The sequence below is a fragment of the Triticum aestivum genome, chromosome 1D (genome assembly GCF_018294505.1).
Source record: "Triticum aestivum cultivar Chinese Spring chromosome 1D, IWGSC CS RefSeq v2.1, whole genome shotgun sequence".
Lineage (NCBI taxonomy): Eukaryota > Viridiplantae > Streptophyta > Magnoliopsida > Poales > Poaceae > Triticum > Triticum aestivum.
Window position 1 is genome coordinate 360,553,291 of NC_057796.1, and position 10,822 is coordinate 360,564,112.

The following is a 10,822-nucleotide window of genomic DNA, read 5'->3' on the forward strand; positions in this document are numbered from 1 at the left end:
ACAAAACACCAGGCATAAGGCCGAGCCTTCCACCCTTTACCAAATATATATAAATGCATTAATTAAATAAGAGATATTGTGATATCCCAACATATTCATGTTCCGACATGGAACAAACTTCAACTTCACCTGCAACTAGCAACGCTATAAGAGGGGCTGAGCAAAAGCGGTAACATAGCCAAACAACGGTTTGCTAGGAAAGGATGGTTAGGGCTGACATGGCTAAAATGGGAGACATGATATAGCAAAAGATAGGTAGCGAGCATGGCAATAGAGCGAACAACTAGCATAGCAAAGATAGAAGTAATTTCGAGGGGTGGTCATCTTGCTTGCAAGATTCTCAGAGTTGTCGAAAGCTTGATCCTCGTAAGCGTACTCGACAGGTTCCTCGTTCACGAACTCGTCTCCCGGCTCTACCCAAGACAAGAACACAAACAAACGGAACCACAATCAACAACGAGAAATGCGCAAGCAACATGATGCAAAACATGTATGATATGCAAGATATGATATGCGATGCATATGCGTGCTCCGGAAGGAAAATAATGAACATGGCAGTAACTTGGCAAACCAAGCATGCCACTGAAAAGATGAGATGATTTCGGTCGAAATCGATATAGAGATCACCGGAATCGGATGCACGGTTTGCAAATGGCAAGCAAAACAAGAATGACACTAATCTGCGATTAATAGCAAGATAGCACTTAAAATGCAACAAGTAACAATGCTACAGAACCCCAACATAGCAATAAAGCACATGACAGTAAACTACAGGAGATGCTTGACAAAAGATGAACACTGAGCTACGGCTAGTTCACAACATATCAAGCTCAAACAAGCATGGCAAAAGTGCAAAAGATTACAGGTTCACAGACTTGGTGAAAAACTGGACATGGCAGAAATCATCATCAGGTAGCAATGTTCAGAGCACGAAATCATCATGCTGCAGGAACTTAACGTAGCAAAACAAAGCATGATAGTGTTCTACTAAATGCACATGAAAAAAGTCCCTTACTGACCATAAGCCAAAAAGGACCAGAAGATATGATGGAAAGCATGTAAACATAGCAAGTTTCGTTATCAGGTTTCAGACTTGGCAGAAAACAGAGCATGGCAGAAATATTAATATGTAGGCCTCTTTGTGAGCTTGATGCACTCACTACAGAGAAATGCATGATAAACCAAGCATACCTACAGCAACATGGCATGATTATGAAGCTATACATGGCAAGAACAATTGCATAGTATGTATGGATCAACTACAATAAGCTTGGCAAAAATGCATGTCATGTTAAGAATCTGCAGAAATATTTTATAGCAAAAGTAGAGCAAGATTGAGTCATGTTATGGCACTCCATAATTGCAAAGAATTGAAGGAATGGATCAATTACAACTATAGCTACAAAACATCATTACTGAACATCTCCAAAATATGCATGGATATCTCTGTAGCATCAAGTTTACATGGCAACAAAATTACAGCAGACAAGGACTTGGAGAAATCACCAAGTCCCTGAAATAAGAAATATTACGGGGCCTACTTTACATGCTTGTTCTAGTCACCACGGAGATCAAAAAAATACATGGACTACACCACTGGAAAGATGGCATGGCATATTTCAAAACACATGTAGAGATCATGCTCAAAAGATGCATAGAATGAATGATACAAAAATGACAAATCTCCAAGTTCTGATAAGAACCAGAGATTAACAGCAACTAGCCCTCTTCCGACGAAGATTTGGGCACCAAGATGACCTCTAATGAACATGGTGCAATTGAACAAAATGAAGAGCATCATGAGGCGAACAAACTGACATATTACACGTGCGAATCGGAGCTACATGCAAGAAGTTATCGCATCTCGAACAGTAGCACATGCTGAAGATTTCCAGGACTTGGCAAAATTAGAGGTCGCGAGAAAGTCAAGGGGGGGGGGGGCTCTACCAGAACGGATCGACCGGATCCCGTGCTCGAGCTCGATCCCGAGGCCGACGGCGGCGAGGCAGGGGCCGGCGGGGGAGGAGCACCGGCGGCGGGGCCGGAGGCGGAGGAGGGGCGGCGGCGGCGCCGGGGCGGCGGCCGGAGGCGGCGGCGGCGCCCGGCGGTGGGGCAGGCGCGCGGCGGCGGGCGCGGGCCGCGGGGGCCGGGGTCGGGCCCGCGGGCCGGCGGGGGACGGCGGCGGCGGACGCTGACGTGGCGACGCGCGATTCGTCCGCCGGCGCGGGCGGACGTTGTCCGGCGGCGCGAGGGATTATTGCTAGGGTTAGACTGCGATTCCGTTTTCCGGGATGCCCACTTATTTATAGGTAGAGGGAGCTAGGAGGCTCCAAATGAGGTGCGGTTTTCGCCCACACGATCGTGATCGAACGACCTAGAGCATGGAAGAGAGTTTGGTGGGTTTTGGGCTGGTTTTGGAGGGGTTTTTGCTGGACACTCAAATGGACATTGCGGATGGCCCGGTTAACCGTTGGAGTACCAAACGACCTCCGAATGGAACGAAACTTGACCGGTAGTCTCCGGGTGGTATATTAAGACCACTTGACAAGCCTCGGTCCATTCCGAGAAAGTTTGACACACGCACACGAGAGAAAACAAGAGGGGTGCACCGGAGGAGATAGGAGCGCCGGATTGGAAAACGGACAACGGGGAAAATGCTCGGATGCATGAGACGAACACGTATGCGAATGCAATGCACATGATGACATGATATGAAAATGCATGACATGACAAAATACAAAACGAAAGACAAAACCCGACAACGGAGGGAAAACATAACACATAGCCGGAAATGGCAAGAGTCGGAGTTCCAAATATGGCAAGTTACATACGGGGTGTTACAACACTCCACCACTACGAGAGGATCTCGTCCCGAGATCTAGGACTGAAAGAACTCCGGATATTCGGAACGGAGATGGTCCTCGCGTTCCCAGGTGGCTTCCCGGTCGGAATGGTGCGACCACTTCACTTTCAGGAATTTGATAGACTTGTTGCGAGTCTTGCGCTCAGTTTCTTCAAGAATAGCAACTGGGTGCTCATGATAAGACAAATCTTCTTGGAGGTCAATCTCTTCGAAGTCGATAGTGCGCTCAGGCGTCTTGAAGCACTTGCGGAGCTGTGACACGTGGAACACATCGTGCACGTTCGCGAAGTTGGAAGGAAGCTCAAGTTGATAGGCGAGGTCGCCTCTTTTGCCAATGATCTTGAAAGGACCCACGTATCTAGGGGCAAGCTTCCCTTTGATACCGAAGCGACGAGTGCCTTTCATTGGAGAGACGCGGAGGTAGACATGGTCTCCGATCTCGAAAGCCAAATCACGATGCTTACTATCATAGTAGCTCTTCTGACGCGATTGCGCGGCTTTGAGATTATCACGGATGACTTTACACATTTCTTCAGCTTCAGTGATTAAGTCATTGCCAAGAAGTTGGCGTTCACCAGTCTCTGACCAATTGAGAGGAGTACGGCACTTTCTGCCATAGAGAATCTCGAATGGGGCCTTGCCCGAACTCGCTTGGAAGCTGTTGTTGTAGGAGAATTCAGCATATGGAAGACAATCTTCCCATTTCATGCCAAAGGAAATGACACAAGCCCTGAGCATATCTTCAAGAATTTGATTGACTCGCTCGACTTGGCCACTAGTTTGAGGGTGAAAAGCTGTGCTGAAGCGAATGTTTGTGCCCATGGCCTTCTGGAAGGAGTCCCAGAACTTAGAGGTGAAGATGCTTCCACGATCTGAAGAAATCAATTGTGGAATGCCGTGCAAGGAGACAATTCTGGAGGTGTAGAGCTCTGCCAGCTGAGCTGCTGTGATGGATTCTTTGATAGGAAGGAAATGAGCCACTTTAGAGAGCTTGTCAATGACAACGAAGATAGCGTCATTTCCGCGCTTGGACTTGGGAAATCCAGTCACGAAGTCCATTTCGATATGATCAAACTTCCATTCCGGAATAGCAAGAGGTTGGAGGAGACCAGCTGGTCGTTGGTGTTCTGCTTTCACTCTTCGGCAGACATCACATTCATTCACGAATTGAGCAATTTCTCGCTTCATTCGAGTCCACCAATACGACTGCTTGAGGTCATGATACATCTTCGTACTTCCAGGATGAATGGAAAGGAGAGAATTGTGCGCCTCGTTCATTATGACTTTCCTTAGATCACCTTTCGGAACCACAATCCGGTCCTCGAAGAACAAAGTGTCTCTGTCATCAATGCGATAGCACTTGTATTTGGAAAGACCCTTGTCGATACCACGTTTCACCTTCTTCACCATGGCATCAAGGAGTTGTGCCTCACGAATTTGATCTTCCAAAGTAGGAGATACTATGAGGTTGGCAAGAAAGCCTTGAGGAACAACTTGGAGATTCAGCTTGCGGAAAGCTTCACAAAGATCCGGTTGGAAAGGCTTGAGAATTAAGCTGTTGCAATAAGCTTTCCTGCTTAAAGCATCTGCAATGACATTTGCTTTGCCTGGAGTATATTCGATACTCGGATTGTACTCTTGAATCATTTCGACCCATCGAGTCTGCCTGAGGTTGAGGTTGGGCTGAGTGAAGATATACTTGAGACTCTTGTGATCAGTGAAAATGTCCACTTGTCTTCCCAACAAGAGATGTCTCCACGTAATCAATGCATGGACAACTGCCGCCAACTCAAGATCGTGAGTGGGGTAGTTCTTCTCGTTGGGCTTCAACTGCCGAGAGGTATAGGCCACAACTTTCTTCTCTTGCATTAACACAGCACCGAGACCTTGGAGAGAAGCATCACAGAAAACTTCATACGGCTTGGATTCATCAGGAGGAGTCAAGACAGGAGCTGTGACTAGTTTCTCTTTGAGAGTGTTGAAAGCAACGTCACACTCAGGAGACCAGACATACTTCACATGCTTCTGTAGGAGGTTGGAAAGAGGCTTTGCAATCTTGGAGAAATTCTCAACGAATCTTCGGCAATAGCTTGCAAGACCCAGAAAACTGCGGAGCTGCTTGACATTTTGAGGAGGTTCCCAATCCAGAACTGCGGACACCTTCTCGGGGTTAACAGCGATGCCTTTGGCAGAGATGATGTGACCAAGGAAAAGAACTTCATCGAGCCAAAACTCACATTTGGAGAACTTCGCATAGAATTGATACTCTCTGAGCTTGTCGAGCACCAATCGCAAATGTTTGGCATGATCCTGCTTATTCTTGGAGAAGACCAAGATATCATCGAGATACACCAGAACGAATTCATTGGTATAGGGGTTGAAGATGAAATTCATCATCCGAGAGAACACCGGAGGAGCATTGACAAGGCCGAAAGACACGACAGTATATTCATAAGAACCAAAGCTCGTTCTGAATGCTGTCTTGGGAATATCTTCTTCACGAATGCGAATCTGATGATAACCCATACGAAGGTCAAGCTTCGAGAATACTTTAGCACCTTTGAGTTGCTCAAATAGCTCATTGATGTTGGGAAGTGGGTACTTGTTCTTGATTGTCTTCTTGTTCAATGGACGGTAGTCGACACAAAGTCGGTCCGTGCCATCCTTCTTCTTGACAAAAAGAACACCACAACCCCATGGAGAAGAACTCGGTCTGATCAAACCCAGACGTTCTTGTTCATCGAGCTGCTTCTTCAATTCCTTCAGCTCGTTGGTCCAAGCTTGTATGGACGCTTGCAAACGGGTACAGTACCAGGCTCTAGTTCGATAACGAACTCAACTGGCCGGTGCGGAGGCATACCCGGAAGCTCTTCTGGAAAGACATCTTGATACTCGCAAACGACTGGAATTTGAGAGATAGCATCCAATTCGCCCTTCTCATTGAGAGAGAAAAACCGAATGGTTTCATCACGAGCGGCAAAAATAATCACATCCTCAGACGAGTGTGTCAATTGAATTTCTCTGGCAGCACAATCAAGTTGAGCCTTGTGCTTAGAAAGCCAGTCCATCCCGAGAATAAGATCAATATCCGAGTCACCAAGAACAATTGGAGAAGACTGAAATTTGTAGTCGCCTATCTTGATGGAAACATCCGGGACACAATTATTAGAAGTCATTTGCTTGCCCGAAGACACAATCTTCAACGGGATAGGGATCTTTTCCGTCACAAATTCATGCTTGGCAACAAAAGGTCTTGAAATGAAAGAAAGAGATGCACCAGTATCAAAAAGAACTTTTGCAGGAATATCGTTAACAGGAAGATTACCCATTATCACATCAGTAGATTCCTCCGCTTGAGCTGCATTCATCATGTTCACCTTTGCAAACTTTGGATTATGCTTGACCACTGCATTGCTGGAAGATCTGACAGGAGGAGGAGGAGGAAGACGCCTCTGGTTGAAGCACTTGTTAGCATAGTGACCTTTCTGCTGACATTTGTTGCAAGTCACCTCTGAGAGTGGACGGTGATAAGGAGCATTGGACTTTGGAGCTTGATTCTGAGACTTGTTCTGATAGCCAGAGTTGGAAGAGTTTGAAGAACCATGGCCACCTTTGTTCTTCTGCTGGTAAGGCTGACGAAACGGAGGAGGAGGAGGCAACCAGAACTTCTGTTGCTTAGCTGTCACAAGTGAGGAAGAAGAAGACTGAACTGCGTCTCTGACTCTCTTCTTAGAAGCCTCACACTTGAGCTGAGCAGCCTCTTGCTTCAGTGCCATATTGTAGAATTGATCAAAGTGAGTAGGCTCAACAAGAACGAGAGCTAACTGCAGATCCTCTTTAAGGCCACCTCTGAAGTGATAGATCATACTCTTCTCATCAGGAACGTCTTGTTTAGCGAAGCGAGCAAGTTTCTGAAACTGAATGTTGTATTGATACACAGACATGTTTCCTTGCTTGAGATTGCGGAACTCCTCACGCTTGCTCTCAACAACACTTTGTGGAATGTGGTGCGCTTTGAAGTCCCGACAGAAGTCAGTCCAAGTAATCACACGACCTCCTCTGGAATCTTTGTATTGCTGAAACCAATCAGCAGCTTGGTCCTTGAGCTGGAAAGAAGCGAACTTGACAAAGTCCTCAGGCCTGACATTGCTACATTCAAAATGCTTGTTGATGTCCACGAGCCAATCATCGGCATCCGTGGCCTCGGCACAGTAGCTGAAAGACTTGGGCTGATTTGCGAGAAACTGGTTGAGAGTGGCAAAGTGAAACTGATTGTTGCCTTGACCTTGATTGCCTTGATTGCCTTGCCCTTGAGTACGTTCTTGCAAGAGTTGCAGAATCATCTGAGCATTGGCGTTGGTGGCTGCCATGATTGCTTGCCATGCCTCCGGAGGTGGAGGTGGTGGCGGAGGGTTCGCTTGACTCCCTTCATTGCGATCCGGATTCTGACGCGTTGGCGGAGCCATCCTGAAGAGGGTGACATCCGTTAGCATCTTGATAGACAAAAGATAAGTAGAATCAACGGATAGAAATTGCAACATATAGTCTTCACAATAAACATTCGAACGAAGATGAACGAATGAATTCCGTAGTAAATCATCACACTTCCATAAGTTGAGAAGCCACTTGAAAAAGATATGGAATGAACATATGAATTCGAAGCAACTCGAATACCACAATACAAAATAAAACAAAGTATTGGCTTGCAGAATAAGCCGGAACAAACATATGATAGATATTTCGTCCGAAGTTTTCGTGGTGGGGCCCACACGGGCTCAATCGTACAGCACCATCATGTACAAGGCTGTGCACATGACATACGAAGCGTCCCCGAGTCGGCAAAGCCATGGACTCTTTAAGACACAACGAGACCACTGTAAAATCAACCGTATACAGGCGGACCACTAGACGTCGAACCCCAATCTCATATCATGCATCTGTCGGAAAGATATCCTAAGGCTACTTGAATTCCCACTTATAAACTCCCGAAACTTTCTGGTTATGCAATCTGGTGTAGGGGATACAGGGGACACAAAATATATCACCCAAACTAGCAATCCCTAGATCCAGCTGTATCCATCCGTCAACACATAACCAAGAAACCTTCGGAAATCGTTTACCTCAACCTTCGAAAAACATCCGTTATACAAGTTATGGCAATACTCCCGAACTCCCGCCCCAGTACTGGGTGGCGTCGAGGTGATCTCACCAACAACTGCATAAAAGAGATTTCGATGTCGGCGAAACTCAGGTATTCCAGAACTGCAACGATAAAATTGTGACGACAACACCTCGGAGCTCAACTCCCCGGGACACTGCCACAACCCCTAAATGACAGGAGGCACCAAGAACAATGTTCTCGTCACAAATCCATCGGAACGATTCCAAGATACCCGCGTGATCCTAAAATTTTTTTAGTGAAATTTGAGGAGAGAGTAGTCAAAACTTCTACGTCAGGAGACCTCACCAGAGCGACGAAGGGACTGAGGAGTAAAAAGAATCCTACTCTCCGATATATATAATCCTAAGACTCAAAACATTTTATTCTAGACTCAACAACGCCAGCGATTCGATCAAGCAGGGGGCTCCTAAGTCGGGGATGGCTCTGATTACCAACTTGTAACGCCCACGATGCGGCTATATCTCCCACGTGTCGAGGCACGACTTAGAGGCATAACCGCATAGTGGTTTTGTCGCAAGAAGGGTCATCTTCACACAATCCCATGTAATGAACAAGAATGGGATAAAGAGTTGGCTTACAATCGCCACTTCACACAATACATAAATATCATTCATACATCATCCAAAATACAATCATATAGACCGACTACGGTCAAAATCCAGATGAAAATAAGACAACCCCAAATGCTAGATCCCCGATCGTCCCAACTGGGCTCCACTACTGATCATCAGGAAAAGACACATAGTAACGACCACGTTCCTCGTCGAACTCCCACTTGAGATCGACGCCATCATCTGCACTGGCATCGTCGGCACCTGCAACTGTTTTGGTAGAATCTGTGAGTCACGGGGACTCAGCAATCTCACACCCGCGAGATCAAGACTATTTAAGCTTATAGGACAAGGAGGTGCAAAGAGGTGGAGCTGCAGCGGCAAAAGCATATATGGTGGCTAACTTGCGCAAATGAGAGCGAGAAGAGAAGCAATGGAACGGACGTCATCTAGCAATGACCAAGAAGAGGTCCTGAACACCTACTTACGTCATACATAACACAGACCGTGTTCACTTCCCGGACTCCGCCGAGAAGAGACCATCACGGCTACACACGCAGTTGATGTATTTTAATTGGGTCAAGTGACAAGTTATCTACAACCGGACATTAACAAATTCCCATCTGCCTCATAACCGCGGGCACGGCTTTCGAAAGATAATACCCTGCAGGGGTGTCCCAACTTAGCCCATCATAAGCTCTCACGGTCAACGAAGGATAAACCTTCTACCGGAAAGACCCGATCAGTCTCGGAATCCCGGTTTACAAGACATCTCGACAATGGTAAAACAAGACCAGCAAAGCCGCCCGAATGTGCCGACAAATCCCGATAGGAGCTGCACATATCTCGTTCTCAGGGCACACCGAATGAACACTACGTACAGCTAAAACCAATCCTCGAGTTTCCCCAAGGTGGCGCTGCAAGTGGCTCTAGTTTGGACCAGCACTCAGAGGAACACTGGCCCGGGGGTTTAAATAAAGATGACCCGCGGGCTCGCGAAAACCCGGGGGGAAAAGGCTTAGGCTGCAAATGGTAAAACCAAAGTTGGGCCTTGCTGGAGGAGTTTTATTCAAGGCGAACTGTCAAGGGGGTCCCATAAATCACCCGACCGCGTAAGGAACGCAAACTCAAGGAACATAATCCCGGTAAAACAGTAACTAGGGCGGCAAGAGTGGAACAAAACACCAGGCATAAGGCCGAGCCTTCCACCCTTTACCAAATATATATAGATGCATTAATTAAATAAGAGATATTGTGATATCCCAACATATCCATGTTCCAACATGGAACAAACTTCAACTTCACCTGCAACTAGCAACGCTATAAGAGGGGCTGAGCAAAAGCGGTAACATAGCCAAACAACGGTTTGCTAGGAAAGGATGGTTAGGGCTGACATGGCTAAAATGGGAGACATGATATAGCAAAAGATAGGTAGCGAGCATGGCAATAGAGCGAACAACTAGCATAGCAAAGATAGAAGTGATTTCGAGGGGTGGTCATCTTGCCTGCAAGATTCTCAGAGTTGTCGAAAGCTTGATCCTCGTAAGCGTACTCGACAGGTTCCTCGTTCACGAACTCGTCTCCCGGCTCTACCCAAGACAAGAACACAAACAAACGGAACCACAATCAACAACGAGAAATGCGCAAGCAACATGATGCAAAACATGTATGATATGCAAGATATGATATGCGATGCATATGCGTGCTCCGGAAGGAAAATGATGAACATGGCAGTAACTTGGCAAACCAAGCATGCCACTGGAAAGATGAGATAATTTCGGTCGAAATCGATATAGAGATCACCGGAATCGGATGCACGGTTTGCAAATGGCAAGCAAAACAAGAATGACACTAATATGCGATTAACAGCAAGATAGCACTTAAAATGCAACAAGTAACAATGCTACAGCACCCCAATATAGCAATAAAGCACATTACAGTAAACTACAGGAGATGCTTGACAAAAGATGAACACTGAGCTACGGCTAGTTCACAACATATCAAGCTCAAACAAGCATGGCAAAAGTGCAAAAGATTACAGGTTCACAGACTTGGTGAAAAACTGGACATGGCAGACCGAGCCGGCGAGGCCTTCCAGGCTTCGAAGCAGCCGACTGCCACCTCCAGCCAGTCGGCGGTCCGAGTGGGGGCGCGAGGAACCACTTGGCCGGGCCAGAGGGCGGCCAATACTTGCGCCCCGGCGCGCTGAAGACGACGGAGCAGTCG